Below are 18,819 nucleotides of genomic sequence, written 5' to 3'. Positions count from 1 at the left end.
TTGATGGTAATAATTGGACTAGAGATGTAGATTTGTGAGTCAACTGTGGATAGTGGACAGTTGAAACTGTGGACTTGAATGAAATTACCTAGGGAAATATATTAACGGATACAGATACATGTAAATCAAATATTAACAGTAATTGTTTCTCGGTTGCCAGAAGTATTCTATATACCTTTGTCTTTACCTGTGTCAATTTTATTTATTTATTTATTTAGTGTGTGTGTGTGTGTGTGTGTGTGTGTGTGTGTGTGTGTGTGTCAAGTTTTCATTTAAATTCTGGTTAACACACAGTGCAATATTGGTTTCAGGAGTAGAATTTAGTGATTCATCAGTTACATACAACACCCAGTGCTCATCACAAGTGCCCTCCTTAATACCCATCCCTCATTTAGTCCATCCCTTGTTTGCCTCCCCTAGTTTTTAAAAAATAATCAGCATATCAGGGTGCTTGGGTGGCTCAGTTGGTTAAACGTCTAACTCTTGATTTCGGCTCAGGTCACATTCTCATGGTTTGTGGGATCAAGCCCCATGTTGGAGTTTGTGGTGACAAATCCCTGCTTGGGATTCTCTCTCCCCCTCTCCCTCTGCCCCTCCCCCACTTGTGCGTGCTCTCTCTCAAAATAAATTTTAAAAATAAGTAAATAAACATTTAAAAGCGAAATCATAGAGACTTTTTAAAAGAACAGATTTTTATCAAAAATATCCATTGTATATATAAACCACATCTTCTTTACCCATTCATCAGTTGATGGACATTTGGGCTCTTTCCATAATATGGCAATTGTTGATAGTGCTGCTATACACATTGGGGTACATGTGCCCCTATGAATCAGCACTCCTGTATCCCTTGGATAAATGCCTAGTAGTGCAATTCCTGGGTTGTAGGGTAATTCTATTTTTAATTTTTTGAGGAACCTCCACACTGTTTTCCAGAGCAGCTGCACCAACCGTGCATTCCCACCGACAGTGCAAGAGAGTTCCCATTTCTGCACATCCTCACCAACATCTGTTGTTTCCTGAGTTGTTAATTTTATCTACTCTGACCGGTGTGAGGTGGTATCTCAATGTGGTTTTGATTTGTATTTCCCTGATGATGAGCGACGTTGAACATCCTTTCATGTGCCTGTTGGCCATCTGGATGTCTTCTTTGGAAAAGTGTCTATTCATGTCTTCTGCCCATTTCCTCCCTGGATTATTTGTTTTTCAGGTGTTGAGTTTGGTAAATTCTTTATAGAGTATGGATACTAATCCTTTATCCCTCCCCACTACCCCCCCACCCCCCCCCCGCTACCCACCCCGCCGCTGCCCCCCCTGCTACCCCCCCCACCCCCCATACCCCCTGTCACCACCCCCCCGGAACCCCCCCCCCTCGGATACCCCCCTCGGGTCATGTTTTGGTTGCATGACAAGGAGTTAGAAATGAGCCAGACCATTTGCAGGTAAGAAGACTCAGACATTTAGGATTAAAGGAAGAAAGGAGAAACAGAATGTTAAGAAGGTTAGATTTCTCAAAGTATTTTGATGTCTTTTGTGATCTGAGGAAGTGGAGATTACTGACCCTACACAGATTGACATTTTGGGAGAAAATTTCATGATGCTTGATTCACTCTTGGAGTGACGTGAACAGAAGTTCTCAAACCTGCATATTCTCTCAGTTGGAACCAGCTGTATATCTTAATGTTCACTTCCATCAGAACTTGTATAAGAGAAAGAATGGGAGTCTGGTTAAACAAAAATGACTACGTCCAGGACCTGAAAAGGGTCATTCTGTTTCCTAATAGTGTAGCACTCTAAGACTACAGGAATGGGGGGAAGGAAGCCCTATTGTGCCTATTCCGCCCTAATGTCAGAAAACATTAACACTTTGATTTTGTGAAGACTTCAGTGCAGCAGAGTTTTGAAGCAATAAAAGAAGTATATATAGGGGATAAAATAAAAGTGAAGAGTTGAGTTTTTGGGTGGTTAGTATGGTTGTACTGAGAACCAAGCTAAGAATCACTGTATTTAATACTAATACTCTAAGGCTGAAAATCGAAGTTCTCCTTTTCAAATAGCAATAAAGATATTTTAAAGAATCTTCCCTGTGGTTCTCAGAAAGTAGACATGTGGTAGAAGAAAATCTATCTGTATTAAAACACACCGACATCTAATCTACAGACATAATTCAATATTCTGATTCTCCCTTTGAATCTTTCTCTAAATGTTGTCACTTTTTGAGCTATCATAATCTGAAGGAATCATATTTCTTCTCATGGTGCTTATGGCAATGAATATGTTGTAGTTGTCTAAGGGAAAGGACAAGTGGAATAGTATAAGTTTAAAAAAGCCTTCAAATTTTTCTTATTCTTTTTCCAGAAGATAGGATCACTTTGGCTTTCCCCCCTTATTTTGCAAATGAAATGACACATAAATTTTGTATGTTTTTTCATGTATGATTTCCAGCACTTTTTTCTCTGCACTTGAACAAATACGCATTTTGATTTAGGTCAACCAAGCATTTAGTGGACAACCTTGTCGTATAAGCTCAACTGTTCTCTGGAAGGTGATGAGTAGATAGGCTGTCGATATAACGTGAATAACTAGGTTACAGATCCAGGTCCTTTCTAGTACCAACTTGTCTCTTGACAGTCACAGCACTGAATATTATCTGCAATTGGACAAAAATGTTTCAACTGATGCATCTGTCCCCTGGAGAACTAATTTACAAAAGCAGCTCCTATATGGATTATTACATGTTTGTCCTTATATCTTTGAAGGTACCCTCAAACCTATTCTGTGAATATGATTTCCAACACGGACTCTGTTCTGCCTCCAGAGCATCCAGATGACCTCATTGCCAACTCCTTAACATGTTTTCTCAGGTGGCTACACGGCACCATACCTGTTCTGTGGGCCTGGCAAGTACACTTAATTGGTTTCAGGTGTCGGCTTGTAGAAAGTCACTGAAAAGCAAAGCCAGTGAGGACCACTTCCCATGGCAATAGAAATGATTAAGTTTGCTGAAGAAGTTAACTTGAAGGTTGGCAACTGCATTTTAGAAAGCTAGCGTCAGATAAATGAGGTTAAAAGTAATCTCAGTCAAATTAATCTTTAGCAAGTAGCTACATTTTAAAAGTTTGCTATTAATGTATATTTACCTAATGACACTGTATCTCTATCCCCCTTTGGGTTTCCATTTATACCACTTAATTAATTGGGCAATTATTTTCTCAGCATCTGTTAAGAGAACCAGACATTAGTCAGGGGCTTGAGAAATCTGAAGTTGTCTAAGATGTCATACTTTAAGCAGATAATAGCTTTGGCAGGGATACGATGGCTTTTTACATACGGCTTTAAGCATTATCATCAGAACCACCACCACTACCATCATCATTATCTTTATCATAGCTGCTATCATTCATTCATTTGTTTTAGAATTATCTATGGCATACCTAGTATGTGCCAAACACTTTTCACAATGCTAGGGATATAGCAAAGAACAAGATGTACTATATTAATGACACCATGATGTTTCTATTCTGGAGGGCTGAGAAGGATAGAATAAACATTTAAACACATTATATATTCTTAAATAGCTTGATATATTACTATAGATAGATGATTAAATATGACTTGTGATATACCTAAAATGATAGTGCTGTGAAGAAAAAGAAAGGGGAGGGAATGGATAGAAGGGATATGTAATGTTATTTGAGTGAGTGGTCAGGAAGGATCATTTGAGATGAGACTTGAAGGTAGAGACAGAGTGACCTAGGTTAAGTGTGTTGAGGAGGAACATTCCAAGTAGTTCATTTCATGTGAATTTTATTGTCAGTAAGAGTTTTGTTGGAAGAATTGGTTTTAATTCTTACATTTAAAAATTACATTATTACTCCATTTGTTCAGAGAAAACAAAAAAAGGCTCAGAAAGATGCATCTTTGCAATCTCACAGCTATTCAGTGGTAGAGGTGGATTCAGCCTATTAGTACAATGTATTTTAGGCATTTTTTTTCCAGAGGAAGGGAAATCATATTTGGCTTGCATAATTAGGTGAAATTCCCAAAAGAAGAGACATTAGTGCTGGATGTTGAATGATGGACAGTGCCTATAAGTGGAGGCATGCGAAAGGGATTGGATGGGAAAGAATCAGGATGGAAGGTGGTGTGAAGGTTGAAGCATATGATGCGTCTGTGCCGAATGGTTATCAGAGCAGTATGGGGTTGTGTTCTGTCTCAAAAGGGATCAAGCTGGATGAGGAAACTGGAGCTTGGCAAGAGACAAGTGTTATGCTCAATTTTGATTTGCATTTTGATTATTTGGATAGTACTAGGACACTAAAGGACTTTGTGTAATAAAGTGGCAGAAGTAAAACCATGTTTTATAAATATTGCCTCGGTAAGAGAATCTAAGGTGGATGGAAAGGGGAGAATTATATTAGGAGCTCATTATGTCTGCAGTTCCTAAACAGACTAGTAGATGCCTTGGGCATTGATGAGTCATCTTAAAGGAGCCACACATTCTTATGTGAATCACTTTATGAACAGAAAAAAAATTTTTACTTTTACTCAAATGTGTTTTACCATTTTAAAAATGGTATATTTAAAAATGTTTTAATGTTTATTTATTTATACACCCACTTCTTAACAATAAAGTAGGCTTGCAAAAATAAAAAGTTATTAAGAAAATCATAAGGGAGAAAAAAATGCATTTACATTACTAAACTAAAAAAAGTCTGTGTATAAGTGGACTTGCACAGTTCAAATATGAATGGAGATTCTAACCAAAATGCAAGAGAGATAGGGGTGTTGGATAACAAGCATTAAGAAGCATAGAAAAGAGGTATAGAGTGAGTCATTAAAAAATAGAGCACCTGGTTGAGTGTCCGACTTTGGTTCAGGTCATAATCTCAGAGTTCATGGGTTAGAGCTGACAGTGTGGAGCCTGCTTTGGATTCTCTGTTTCTCTCTCTCACTGCCCCTCCCCTGCTCATTCGTTCTCTCTCTCTTTCTCTCCCCTCAAAAATAAATAAATAATAAATAAATAAATAAATAATAAATAAATAAATAAATAATAGAACTGACCTCTGCTGGATTTGGTTCATCAGACTGAAAGACAAAGCAGTTGATCTGAGAAAGGGAAAAACAAGAACAAAATACCTTTCGCACATGTTCTCTTCTTACATTTATATAAATCCAAAGTATTTATGGCAGAATTGGAAGCCAATATCACTATATGAAAATGTGCTCAATGTTTTAATCTGTGAGTCACAGGAACCCATTTATAATTTACTAAACGTTTGCTATCCTATTTATCTTTGTTTAAAGCAGAGCTGCTCTGAAGCTTGTTGAGTGATCTGTGCACACCTAGTGAACTGGATACCTTTACATTTTGTTTCATTTGTCTTAAAAAAAAAAAAACTTACTGAGTTTTCAATAAAGAAGTCTTGGTTGGGAAGGAGGAAGGGAAGCTGGGAGATGGCATAGGAAGAAAGAAATGAGAGACTCAGTGTTTTATAAACTTCATTGCAAAGAAAATCTGGCGTTCATTTCAAGCCAGTGTGGTGTTTGCTTTGCTTTGGTGAGTTATGCTCACATATTTCTAGTCAACAGGGTAGAACACACATCATCTGAAAAATGAAAAGCTTTATTCAATGTATTGTGAGAGATGCTCAAGTTTATACCTTCCACATCCATCTTCCCTCCTTGCCAATATTAGGCCTGCTGCCTAGGGAGAGGATGCTGTCAACCATTGATATCGAAGCACTCATTTAATTTAGTTACTGCATCCTGTTAACTTTTATGAGTGGTGGGGGAGCCGTTTAAAAAAGACCTGCTGTGTTGACAGATGTGCCCTGCTCTGCAGCATGGGGCATTTTGAATGATTTCGCATCTCTACTCTTTTCCCCCCACTATCCAGTGAGAAAAGTAGTCCACAGTGCTTGGGAAATATTTGTATCTAAATCTTTATTGTAGGTTCCATTGTAGTAAGAAAAAAAACGTAAGTGGGTGTGCTTTATTTCCATAATTATTTTGCAGAGTACTTTGGCTATTGTCCTAGGGTTTATAGTCGATGCATTTTAACGCCATCTACATTTTGGACAGCAGGCCTCAGGCTCTGTTGGTTTAGCTCTTAGAGAAATAAGATTCCCCCCCGCCCAAAGATAGCCATTTATAATATATAAATGAGCTACTGAAGAGGAAAAGGCTAATAAGCTTTCAAACTGTGATTGTGCCATGCAGTGAATCATTCCTTTATGAATACATTTCTTTTGGAGCATGTATAATTATGAAACTTTTTAAATTTTTTCTATCTCGGTAGGAACTGGGAAGTAACAGCCCTCCACAGAGAAACTGGAAGGGAGTTACTATTGCCCTGCTGGTGATTTTAGTTGCATGCTCACTCATCAGTATGTCAATCATCCTCTTAACCCCAGGTAATCTGTCTTTTTTCCTCTCTTATGATGGTATTGTGGATAATAATTTCACATTCAAATGCCTTAAGAGGATAGCCATATGTGGTATCTTAAGACACGTTAGCACCGGTTGGAATAAAAAAAATGCGTAACCAGACATTTTGCAAATGGCACAGTAATTTTGTGGCTCAAATATCATGTAAGGTATTTTTGGGAAACTGAAATGTAAAACATACGTTGAGAATGCCAAGGAGATTTTTGGTCTCCATCACTACTTAGAGACTTATGTTTGTCAGTTAATAAATGCAGGGGACATTTGACTTCTATTGTGGGCCGAAGATGAGGGAGTAGAGCCTGGAGATTCCCATATGTAGGTGATACCTCAACTATAATGATGGCGGTGAGGGAGGACTTGAGAGACAATGAGGGTTTGATGAAAAGAAAATGAGCTAAGCCCCTAAGTGCTTCTTTCTTCTGTTCCTTTCTTTCCTTGTAGTTTTTTATCCCCAGTTTCCCCTTGTCTAAAGAACATTGCCAAATTGCCCTTGCAGTGATCTTTAAATTGTGTCCTTTACATTAAAGAGCTTAACACTAATATATAAATTATCAGAAGGCTCAATTCCTCTTTGGGGATTATTTCAGTACCCAGAAGTTTTACTGCTCTTTAGCAGGTGCTGATATTGGAAGACAGAGACAGGCTGCTGACTTCTAAAACTCCCCAAAATGTCTTCCAGGAGCAAATCCATTTGGTATGCTACTACAACCGGCCCGCCTAGCTTCCTCAAAGACCAGACACCCATATATTGCTCCAGATGATAAAAAATAGTCATTTTCTGGGGGTAGGATTGAACTAGTCCAAAAATCAATTTATAGAATGAAGTTACAGCCTGTTGTTGAATATTATGTATTTACACTTCAGTTCTTGCCCCAGTTGTGTTATTTACAAGCCCTTAAACATATTGGACTTATTTTGCCATGTACAAAATGTGATTAACAGTAACAGCTCTCGGGGCGCCTGGGTGGCTTGGTCGGTTGAGCGTCCGACTTCGGCTCAGGTCATGATCTCACAGTTTGTGGGTTCGAGCCCCGCATCGGGCTCTGTGCTGACAGCTCGGAGCCTGGAGCCTGCTTCCGATTCTGTGTCTCTCTCTGCGCCTGCCCCACTTGCACTTTGTATCTCTCTCTCTCTCAAAACTAAAAACATTAAAAAAAAAAAAAAAAAAAAAAAAAAAAACCCTGATAGATTCCTTTAAAAAGAAAAGAAAAAGATAATTATGCACATCAATTCTGTATGAATTATTTTTCAGCTATTGTATTTTATTAGAACCTCAAATATCCATGATAAAATATAAGTGCCCACTTTCTTTTCTAAACCACATTGTATAACAATTATTTATATGTCACTGTATGACCGTAAATATTTTGTTATATTTTTTCTTTGAAATATAAATTTTAGAAATAGGATAGCCTGGCCTCTAAAAATGGGGTGGGGGGGGAGCAAGGCCGCCTGATCCTTCAGAAGCAAAGTTTCTTTAAAAGAGGGAGTTGCATTCAACTGCTTATCCAACTGGGGGGGGAAAAGAAGACAGAGTTCAGCATACATTTGCCCCCTGTGTTTGTAGAAGTGAGTATTTTAATATGCAGTTACTTGCCAGGCACTTTATCGTCCAGTTCTTTGTGTTTGAACAGTAACTTAAGATCTCCCATCCTAGAGTTCACTCACTACATGTAAGAGGAGACTCTGTCAAAACAAATGAACAAAACAAACAGACAAATGAAAACCTTAACTAAATAGCCTTTTAAACTAAATAATATCCCAATTTATGCCTTTGTTCATAAAAATGAAAATTTAGTTGGAACAATTTCAGTGAATATTCATTGCTTTGGCCTCTTTTCACCAATATTTCTCTTGTTCTAAGCTTGTTCTGCTAATAAGTGTAAGGTCTAGTTGAATAAACTCTAGAAAAACTGGAATCCTTAAAATGAGACTTGGGAAACATCGTTATTTATACGGAAGACTCTTCCTTAAATCTGTGCATTACAGTTTGCACTTTGCATATGGCATCGAAGATCTGTGATCCTAGATTCACAGCTCACCTTGCTTCTGCTGGGACATCATCTCTAATTATGTTACCTTAGGGGAACAAGGCCAGTAAGAATACTTTCTTATGCAGGTTATGATTCAACATTTAGGAATTCTAGTTGCTCCAATTACCTTTTCTCTCCCAATCACATTCATTATCTTTATTCTCTGACCTAAAGCCTGGTGTTAAGAACAATTTTCATTTTATTACAATGTAATTCTTGGGGCGCCTGGCTGACTCAGTCAACAGAATGTGTGATTCTTGATCTCAGGATTGTGAGTTCAAGCCCCATGTTGGGCATGGAGCCTGCTGAGAAAAAAAATGAAATTCACGTTTGAAACTATCAATTTTAAAGTGAACAATCCAGGTCACCTGGGTGGCTCAGTTGGTGTCTGACTCTTGGTTTCGGGTCAGGTGATGATCTCACAGTTCGTGGGATCAAGCCCCGCGTTGGGCCCTGCACTGACAGCATGGAGCCTTTTGGGAATCTCTCTCTCTCCTTCTCTCTCTGGCCCACCCCCGCTTCACTCTTTCTCTCTCAAAATAAACAAACATTAAAAAAAATAATAAAGTGAATGATCCATTTACTGTGAAAGGCATTTAATACATTCACAGTGTGTGCAACCACTGCTTCTATCAAAGTGCAAAATATTTGTATCAGCCCAAAAGGAAACCTTATGCCTGCTAAGCAGTTACTCCCCATTTTCCTCTTCTATCTCCTGGCAGTCACCAATTTGCTCTTGGTCTCTACAGATTTACCTATTGTGAACATTTCATGTAAGAGTGACCAAAAAATAATGTGATGTTTTGACTTAACATAATGTTTCACCCACATTGTCAGATATTAGTAATTCATTCTTTTTTATGGCTGAATAGTATTTCATTGCACGTGTGAACCACAATTTGTTCATCCGTGTGTCCACTGATGGAAATTTGGGTTATTTTCGCCTTTTGGCTACTGGGAATAGTGCAGCCATCAACGCATGTGTACATGTATTTTTTGAGTCCTATTTTTCCATTTTTAGGGGTATATAACTAAGAATAGAATTACAGGATCATATGGTAATTCTCTGTTTAATTATTCGAGGGAGGAACTACCAAACTGGATTTGGATCATGATAATTCTAACTTTATAGAGTGAATCAATAAGTGTTCTCTCCTCTTCTGGAAGAAAGAGAAGAGAAACTCTTTTGGAAGAGTTTGAGAAGCATTGATGTTAATTTTTTAAATGTTTGGTAGAATTCACAAGTGAACCCATCTGCTCCCGTATATTATTGGGAAGTTTTTCATTGCTGATTCAATTTCTTTACTTGTTTTAAATCCATACAGAGTTTCTATTTCCTTTTGAGTCAGTCTGGTAGTTTGTGTGTTTCTAGTAATGTGCTCATTTTATCAGGTTATCTGTTGGCATACAATCAATTGTTCACTGTATTCTGTCACAGTCCTTTTCATTTTTGTAAAATTGGTAGTAATGCTCCCAGTTTCCTATCTGACATTATTTGCATGTTATTTTTTTCTTTGTCATACAAATGTTTGTCAGTTTTGTTCATCTTTTTTTATTTTGTTGGTTCTCTCCATTGTTTCGCGTTTTGTTTTTTGTTTTTGTGTTGTTTTTTTTTTTTTGCCACTTCTTTATGTGTAAAGTTAGGTCACTGATTTAAATTTCTCTTTTAATGGAGATGTTTATAGCTATAAATATCCTTTTGAGAAGTGTTTTCACTGCATCCCATTAAGTATTGGTATATTGCATTCTCATTTTCATTTGTTCCAAAGTATTTCCTAATTTCCCTTGTGATTTCTTCCTTAAATATTTCTTCTCAAGAGTGTGCTAATTTCCTTATATAGGTTATTTTTCCAGTTTTCTTTCTGCTATAGATTTCTAGTTTAATTCTACTGCACTCTGAGAAGACACTTTGAATGATTTCAATACTTTTAAACTTATTGAGACTTGTTTTGTGGTCTAAAATATGGCATATCTTGGAGAATATTCCATGTACTTGAAAATAATGTATTGAAAGAATGTATGTTTATATATATATATATATATATATATATATGATTTATGTAACACACACATAGATATAAAATATCTCCTAATTAATAGTGTTGTTCAAGTCCTGTATTTTCTTATTAATCTTCAGTCTAAACATTGTATACATTCTTGAAAGTGGGCTATTGAAATCTCTAATTACCTTTGAAGACCTATTTCTTCATTCATTTCTGCTGACATTTGATTCGTATAATTTGTGATTCTGTTATTTGGTTCAGGTATCATAATTCTTGTTATAACTTTTGGGTACAACAGTTTCCAATATATAACGTCTTTATTTGCCTCAACAATTTTTGACTTAATTTTTTGTGATAATAGCAGGGTCACCTCTGTTCTTTTTCATTTACTGTTTCTATGGAATATCTTTATCCATCCATTCACCCTCAACCTATTTGTGTCTTTGGATCTAAAAGAAGTATAAAAAAATGTTTTTAATTCAATTCTGCTGTTCTCTGCCTTTTGTGTAGAGAATTTAATTCATTTACATTTAAAGCAATTGCAGTAAAGGAATTACTTCTCCCATTTTACCATTTATTTTCTCCATGTATTTTATCTTTTGTGTTTCTCAGGTCCTCCAATACTGCCTTCTTTTGTCTTTGATTGATTTTTGTGCTTTACTCTTTTGAATTTTTTTTTTTTTTTTAGATTTTCTAATGGTTACCTTGGGTATTACTATAAATATGTTAAATTTCTAAGAATTATTTTGAATTGATGCCAACTCAACATCAATAGCTTTCATAAACTCTACTTTTATATGGCTTCGCCCTTATATTGGTTTTGTTGCAGATTACATCTTTTATAAATTGTGCACCCTTTAACGTAGATTTTTAGTTATTCATGCATTTGTCTTTTAAATAATATAAGAAATATAGAGAGACATTCCAAACCAAACATACAATAATTTTGGCTTTTATATTTAACTATGTAGTTACCTTTACTAGAGTTATTTTTTAACCTGACTTCAAGTTACTGCTGTCCTTTTTTACTTCATCCTAAAGGAATCCCTTTAACATTTCCTGGAGGCCAAATATACTTGTTATGATCTCTCAGATTTTGTTAATCTTGGGAGATTTTAGTCTCTCTCACAATTTTGAAGGATAGTTTTGTAGGATATAGAATCTTTGGTTGACAGCTTTTTTCTTTCAGCACTTTCATAATGCTGTTTCATTCCTTTCTGGTGACATAGTTTTTGATAGGAAATCTGCTGTTAAACCCATTGAAGATCCCCTATATGTAATTTGATTCTCTCTTGCTGCTTCCAAGATTGTATATTTGTCCTTAATTTTGGCAATTTGACTAATATGTCTCAGCCTGGATCTCTCTGTGTTTATCCTTTTTGGAGTTTTTTAAACTTCGAGCATATCAATGCATGTATTTTGTCAAGTTTGGCAGATATTTGGCCATTATTTCTTCAAGTATTCTTTCTGTTCTTTTTTCTTCTCCCTTCTGGACTCCCTTTGCTCATAGGTTGACATGCTTAATGGAATTCCACATGTCTCTTAGGTTTTATTTTTCTATTTCCTTCTTTGTGTTCCTCAGGCTAGATTATTTCAATGAACCTAAATGCCAGTTCACTGATTCTTTATTTTGTTTCCTCATATCTACTATTTGAACCCTCTAGTAAGTTTAATTTCCATTGTGGTACATTTCAGCTTTAGAATTCTGTGGATTAAAAAGTTCTTTCTCTTGGGGCGCCTGGGTGGCTCAGTCAGTTGGGCATCCGACTTTGGCTCAGGTCATGATCTCATGGCTTGTGAGTTTGAGCCCCATGTCGGGCTCCGTGCTGACAGCTCAGAGCCTGGAGCCTGCTTCAGATTCTGTGTCTCCCTCTCTCTCTGCCCTTCCCCAGCTCATGCTCTCTCCCTCAAAAATAAACATTAAAAAAATTTTTTTAAATTTCTTTCTCTTTAATGATATTCATATATATATATATACACACACATACACACACACACACACACACACACACACACACACACACACATTGTTCTCTTGGTTTCATTTAGCTCTTTGTCCATAGTTTCCTTTAGTTCTGTGAGTATTTTTAAGATAATTGATTTAAAGCCTGTCTAATAAGTAACTTGTCTGTGCTTCTCGGGGGCACTTTCTGTTAATCTCTTCTGTGAGATGACCATAATATCTTGATTCTTTTCATGATTTAAATTTTGTATCAAAAACTGTACATTTTGTTTTCAATAATGTGGAGCACTGTTTTTTTAAGTTTATTTTTGAGAGAGAGAGAGAGAGACAGAGCATGAGTGGGGGAGGGCAAAGAGAGAGGGAGACACAAATCTGAAGCAGGCTAGGCTCCAGGCTCTGAGCTGTCAGCATAGAGCCCAACATGGGGCTTGACCCACAACCTGTGAGATCAGGACCTGAACTGAAGTCTGAAGGTTAACCAACTCAGCCACCCAGCCACCCCTGGAACACTAGAGATATGATTCTTTCCACTCTTCAGAGTTATATTTTTGTTATGTTCTGTAGCTATTTTTGTGGTTGTTTAATTGACTTTTCTGATGTATTTTGAAAAGTCAGTATTCTCTATCATACGTGGTCTCTGAGGTTTCTATTCCTTTAGCTTGTGTTCAGCTAGTGTTTTTACAAAGGATTCCTTGAATGCTAGGAGCCAAATACACTCTCCCATTCTTTTCAGATTAGTTCTGTAATCTGGGGCAATTATTCAGTACTTATTTATAGCTCTGCATTCGCCTTCATTTCCTATTTGTATTAAGCCTAGAGTTTAGCTGGAGGCAAAAACTTAGGGTCTTCTCAGGTCTTTTTTTGAACATGCATCCTGCTCTGGGCACGCATGTGGTTTTCTGAATTTCTCAGTATATGTAGACACTTCGAATCCTAATTTCTCAAAGGAAAGCTCTTCCCAGCTTTCCTTCTCAAGACTGAATGCTATATTTTAGGCCTTAAGTGTATCTCTTTTCCCAGGCAGCTGGGTTTGTTCATTTGCCTTATAATGTTTTTGAGAATATCCACTGATTTTCTGTGCTGAATTTTCTGGGTCAGGTAAGAAAAATAAATACCCCAGGTCAGTCAGTCCTTTAGGTAACCCCAGGCAGGTCAGAACAGACCAAAAGAGTTTTGAGAAAAGATCTACTCGGCTTCCTCCAGAAGCCAGAGACCAGGGTCCCATACTCTGTATTCGGACTGTTAAAGATCACCACTGAGCCGGGGAGGGGATTGGAGTAATGCCAAATAAAAATGTCACAATATTTTTCTACTGTTTTTAAGTTACCTTTTTCTTGATTCAGTATTTGCTAGATTGTTGTGAACCTTTGACTCTTTTCCCGTATTCTGACATAGCTTATTCTGACAGTTTTGCTTGTTTTTTTGTTTTGTTTTGTTTTAATGTTTTTGTGAGGAAACAGCCTCTTAGAGCTGCCTACTCCTCCATGTTTGCTGATATCACTCTGATGACAAATTCTGCTGGTGCAGTTTTCATGTGCATTGGCCTCTGTCTGATTAACCTGAGTCCCTTAGTATAGTTGAAGCCTTCAAGCATAGGGTTTCCATCTTTTCCACCTACACAATTCCCGACACTTATTATACCACGAAATGTTGACCAGTGACAAATTTATCTGGTTAGTCCCTCTTGCATTACATATTAGAGAACATAAGAGAAGTATTTTGTGAAAGTTCATGAAGACAAGATACGATAGAGCACAGTCATTAGGTCTAATGATATCACCAAATTAAAATGAAAATCCACAACAGTAGAGACCTAGAATATTATTTTACTATAAACTTAGCAGTTTGAAATGTAGGTTAAAATAAATTTAATAAAATCCATAATGAAGTATACACAGTAGAGTTTAGTGTAGGACATTCTAACAGATTATTGTCGACCCAAAAAATACTTTTTGGGCTTTTGAATTCTGTCAACATTTACTGGATTAGATAATAAAATTTAATTGCTGAGATTTTTTTTCTAAAATGTTGGTTAATTCACTTAAAATGGCAATGATAAAACTATACATGTAAATATACATAACATGTTATAAAAATAGCTATGTTTTTCAGAACAAACCAAAAATACAACAGCATTATTTTATATTTTTTGCAAATTTGTTTAATGCCTGGATGAAAGACATCAGGATTTTCAGATGTGCCCTTTGTTAATTCTTTTGCAGGAGGTTGTTTTGGTTGACATATATGAAGAATCGAGGCCTCATAATTAGTTAGAAATGGAAGATGTAGTTTAATAGCTTTTTCACATAATTGCAGAGGTCCTTGTTTGACCCTTCCTGAAAACTTAACAAATGATTGATTCTTGAAGGTCAGTTGCCATGTGGAATCTGAAAGTATGTCAATAAAATATCAGTGCTTTGCTACATTTAAAGCCATCGGTCACCTTTTACTTTAAAAGGATCTCTTACCTATACATGATTCTAAGCATTGTGCCTTGGCCTTTTGCAAAATATTAGTTCACTGAGTTATGCCAATTTTCCAAATATTGGTGGGGTTTATTCTAGAACATAAAATCAAAACAAAACAAAAACATAGTTAACATCACTGATGGTACAACTTATGCCTCTCGTTAGAAAAGTTTTGGGAAGCTTTCAAACTCAAGGGAGAGGACATAAGCTTTCCAAGATGCAAATTTTTGACTGAAAGCTTAAATTTTATAATTTGTAACAGCCACTTGTGTTTGTGTGTGTGTGTGTGTGCGCGTGCGTATTTTATACGAAAGGTTCATTTCATTCATTTTGAGGGCAAACATTTCCCAGAGGTATCCTTTGCTCTCTGAAAGTTTGCATTATGTGACTTTGTTTTTGTGAAAAATTTACATTAGTACAGTGTAAAAGTGAACCCCCCCCCCTTGGATTTCTTTTGGTTAGCAAAAACAGGTAGTGATGTAGGACTTCCACAAAAACAGAAGTGGTATAATGTGATCTCTCAGAAGGCAGGGGATGCTCTTTGCTTTACACCATTTCAGCTTACAGAAGTTTTCATAGGGATGTTCCAACATTCAGACAGTGAATGAAACCTATACTTAAATCTGAAGTCATTTTTGTTATTCATTCCTTCCATTAAATTCAAGTTACATGAAAACAAGAAAGAATAGTTGAGTTTATAGCACAACCAGCTGCTGCCAAGGTGTTTTTCCTGGAGACAACTATCATGTTGATGTACAGTGGAAGTCTTTTTGTTTTTATTGTTTTTATTTATTTGTAGAGAGAGAGAGTGTAAGAGAGAGCAGGGGAGAGGCAGACACAGAAGGGAAAGAGAGAATCCCAGCAGGCTCTGCACTGTCAGCACAGAGCCCAATGCGGGGCTCCAACCCACAAACCACCAGATCATGACCGGAGCGGAAGTCAAGAGTCAGACACTTAAGCCACTGAGTCACCCAGGTACCCCTATTTTTGTTTTGGGTACTCCAGATTTACCACACAGATACTAAAAAGATCTTAAGTATTGATATTGAATGCAGTTATCATTTTTATAACTGTATCAAGGAAATTCTCAAGTGAAACTGATTGTGTTTTTAAATGAGCACATGCATAATAGTGTTGGCTAACAATAAAGTGCTCAGAATTGCATCCCCTATTGGTTTTGTACCAAGGGTGAAAATTTCAATCCAGTGTAAAGGGAACACAATGCTGTAGTAGTATCGTAAATATAATTTGAGTTTAGGACCCATTTTCACTAGTTGTTGACAAATTATACGCTACAAACCTGGGATGCAGGTAAAGATAGGAAACCCAAAGGTGCTCCTGGTGATGTAACTGAAGCCAACAGCGAGGCTGAGGGAGAAACTGACACGTGCGGGTGGTAATGTAACGGAAACCAATCGCGAGCCTGAGGGAGAAACTGACATGTGCACGTGGTAATGTAACTGAAATCAACCGCGAGCCTGAAGGAGAAACTGACACGTGCGCGTGGTGATGTAACTGAAACAAACAGCGAGCCTGAGGGAGGTACTGAAACACAGCCATAGAGGAGCTCAGAGGCTTACAGTAGAACCATAGCACTTTAGGGTTTAAAATAAAAAGACATTATTTCAGAGAGAGAGAGTGTGTGTGCATCATTGCATAATTTTCTCGAATGTCAAAAGCCTTTGTGCAAGTGTATTTCTCATATTTAGCTTTTCTCCTCAAATTCAGGAGATGTTAATTTGAAAAAGGTCTCAAAAAGAGATTTGAGAATGATTACTAGCATTTTGAACAATTGACTACACCTATGAGTAAATCCTAAAGCTCTTGATTTATTTATTCAAGAGATTTAAGGTAGCATTTATTTAATAAGTCTCTCAGAACCCAGAAATACATATTTGATGAGCACTTAGAGTCCCTGCTAAAACTAAAGAAAGTTGAATAAAATATCACAAACTAGGGGATCTTAGAGATGCAAGCTACTTTATAGGGCATTGTGTGTGTATGTGTGTGTATGTGCACGCCAGTGTGTGTGCATAGTATTTCCAATTAAATTTTATATGAAGTCAAAAATAATGCTAAAGCAGAGCTGTTCTGATGGTAGAGCTCTGACCATGTAACCTCTGTCCTTCCCCTTCCAATCTCTGTCCAGAGAGAGCTTATAGGAGTTTCTAGAATACAACTGACAATGGTGTCATTTGGTCCAACCTTTTCTCTTCACAAAGAGGAAACTGATACCTAAGTAGACTGAGTGCTAGTGCCATCGGCATACATGCTACTCTAAGGGTTAACTACAACTAGATTACAATCTCCTAGCTCTAATGACTGTTCTTACACCTTGCTGCTTACTCTTGAGAAAGAAAATGGGAGAATAGGTCCAAAAGTGTTGGGAACCTTAGAGAAGGTGAATGCATCATAGTAGGCAAACTTTTTGCAATCCATACTTCAGTATTTCATATTTAATATGAAATTCCTAAAAATCCCCTACATGTATGGTAAAAAAGGGGCAGAGTGGGGAAGGGGAAGAAGGAGACACATAAATAAATAAGGAATATCTTATTTGTCAGCTTTCCTCTTCATTCTATTCAGTATAGACACAGCTTTGGTCATAGTTGGTAACTTCTCACATAGCATATTTTTAATATGTATTTTTAAAATAATATGGCTTTCTGGGGCACCTAGGTGGCTCAGTCAGTTGAGCCTCTGACTTTGGCTCACGTCATGATCTCGTGGTCTGTGAGGTTGAGTCCCGTGTCGGGCTCTGTGCTGATAGCTCAGAGCCTGGAGCCTGCTTCAGATACTATGTCTCCCTCCCTCTCTACAACCATCACCCCCACCCCTCAACCCAGCTTGCACTCTGTCTCCCTCTATCAAAAGTGATAAACATTAAAAATAATAATAATAATTAGAATTAGCTTGCCATTATGGAAAGTGTTTTGACTCAGAAGTCCTAGCTCTATAACCAATAGCTATTTGTTCTTGGATAAGCCACTTCTCTTTGGCTCAAAATCTTCCTCTATAAAACAAGTATTTTTCTGCCTTATTTTACAAGGTTGATAAGAGGATTTAATGAGATATTACACCCAAAACATGGCCTCTCAGGCCAGGTGATGCTCATGACTCTGGGAAGGGCAAGATGACACCTTCCATGACCTCAGAAAAGGTGCTCCACAGGATTTAAAGCGGGGGTCCAGGGGCACCTGCTTCACAGGATTTAAAGCGGGGGTCCAGGGGCACCTGGGTGGCTCAATCAGTTGGGCTTCCAACTCTTGATCTCAGCTTGGGTCTTGATCTCAGGGTCATGAGTTTGAGCCCCAACTCAAAAAAAAAAAAAAAAAGGCAGGGGTACAGATCTTTAAAAAAAAAAAGGCAGGGGTACAGATCTAACAAAGGAGAAAGGGAAGTCCGATCTCTTCCTTCAGCATTGTTTGAACATCTCTGACAGCTTAGAATGGTCCCAACTAACATCTTCTGGCAAAAAAAGAGAAACAAGATCCTCAGAGGGTAACTCATAATGAAAGTCTAGGCTAAGATATGGGTTCCACATAAGGTTTTTGAGTGTGTAGGGAAAGGGGTGTATGGTTAAAGCCAGGAGGCCCAGCTGCCAGAACAGGGTGCTGGTGCTTTGGGATAGCTGCTGAGCGTTTGTGCTGCATGTGCAGTGAACAAAAGAAACTTTGTAACTTTGAAATCTAAGTGTGGATCACCATGAAGACTGAAAAATCTGGATCAGCAAGGGAATCCTGGGAGCAAAGGTCAATCACGACCAGACTGCAGCACCAGTTTCAACAGCAATGCCGCAGCAACAGAATCAAAGGGAACAGTAGAATGATCAGGATGTTCTTTTTTCCCCTCCCTACGACTTGTGAAAGAGGACTGTCTCTTTGGTCTTAGGGTGCTCCTTT

At 37.4% G+C, this 18,819-nt stretch overlaps 1 long non-coding RNA gene across 2 annotated transcripts; it reads right to left on the bottom strand.

Moving 5' to 3' along the window:
• Positions 1–671: 671 nt before the first annotated feature.
• LOC132694997 (uncharacterized) lies at positions 672–16,323 on the bottom strand. 2 transcript variants are annotated; one of them, XR_013556931.2, is made up of 6 exons: positions 16,218–16,323; positions 14,918–15,009; positions 8,048–8,136; positions 5,065–5,109; positions 1,562–2,650; positions 672–1,190 (listed from the first exon to the last, which is right to left on the bottom strand). It is a non-coding gene; the product is annotated as an uncharacterized LOC132694997 (long non-coding RNA). The 2 variants fall into 2 exon arrangements; XR_013556930.2 differs by lacking the exon at positions 672–1,190 and having other exon boundaries at positions 1,390–2,650.
• Positions 16,324–18,819: the final 2,496 nt, after the last annotated feature.

This window comes from Panthera onca, chromosome B4 (genome assembly GCF_046562875.1).
Source record: "Panthera onca isolate mPanOnc1 chromosome B4, mPanOnc1 haplotype 2, whole genome shotgun sequence".
Classification (NCBI taxonomy): Eukaryota; Metazoa; Chordata; class Mammalia; order Carnivora; family Felidae; genus Panthera; species Panthera onca.
The sequence above is the reverse complement of the archived record's forward strand: the minus strand, read 5'-3'. Positions and strand labels throughout refer to the sequence as shown.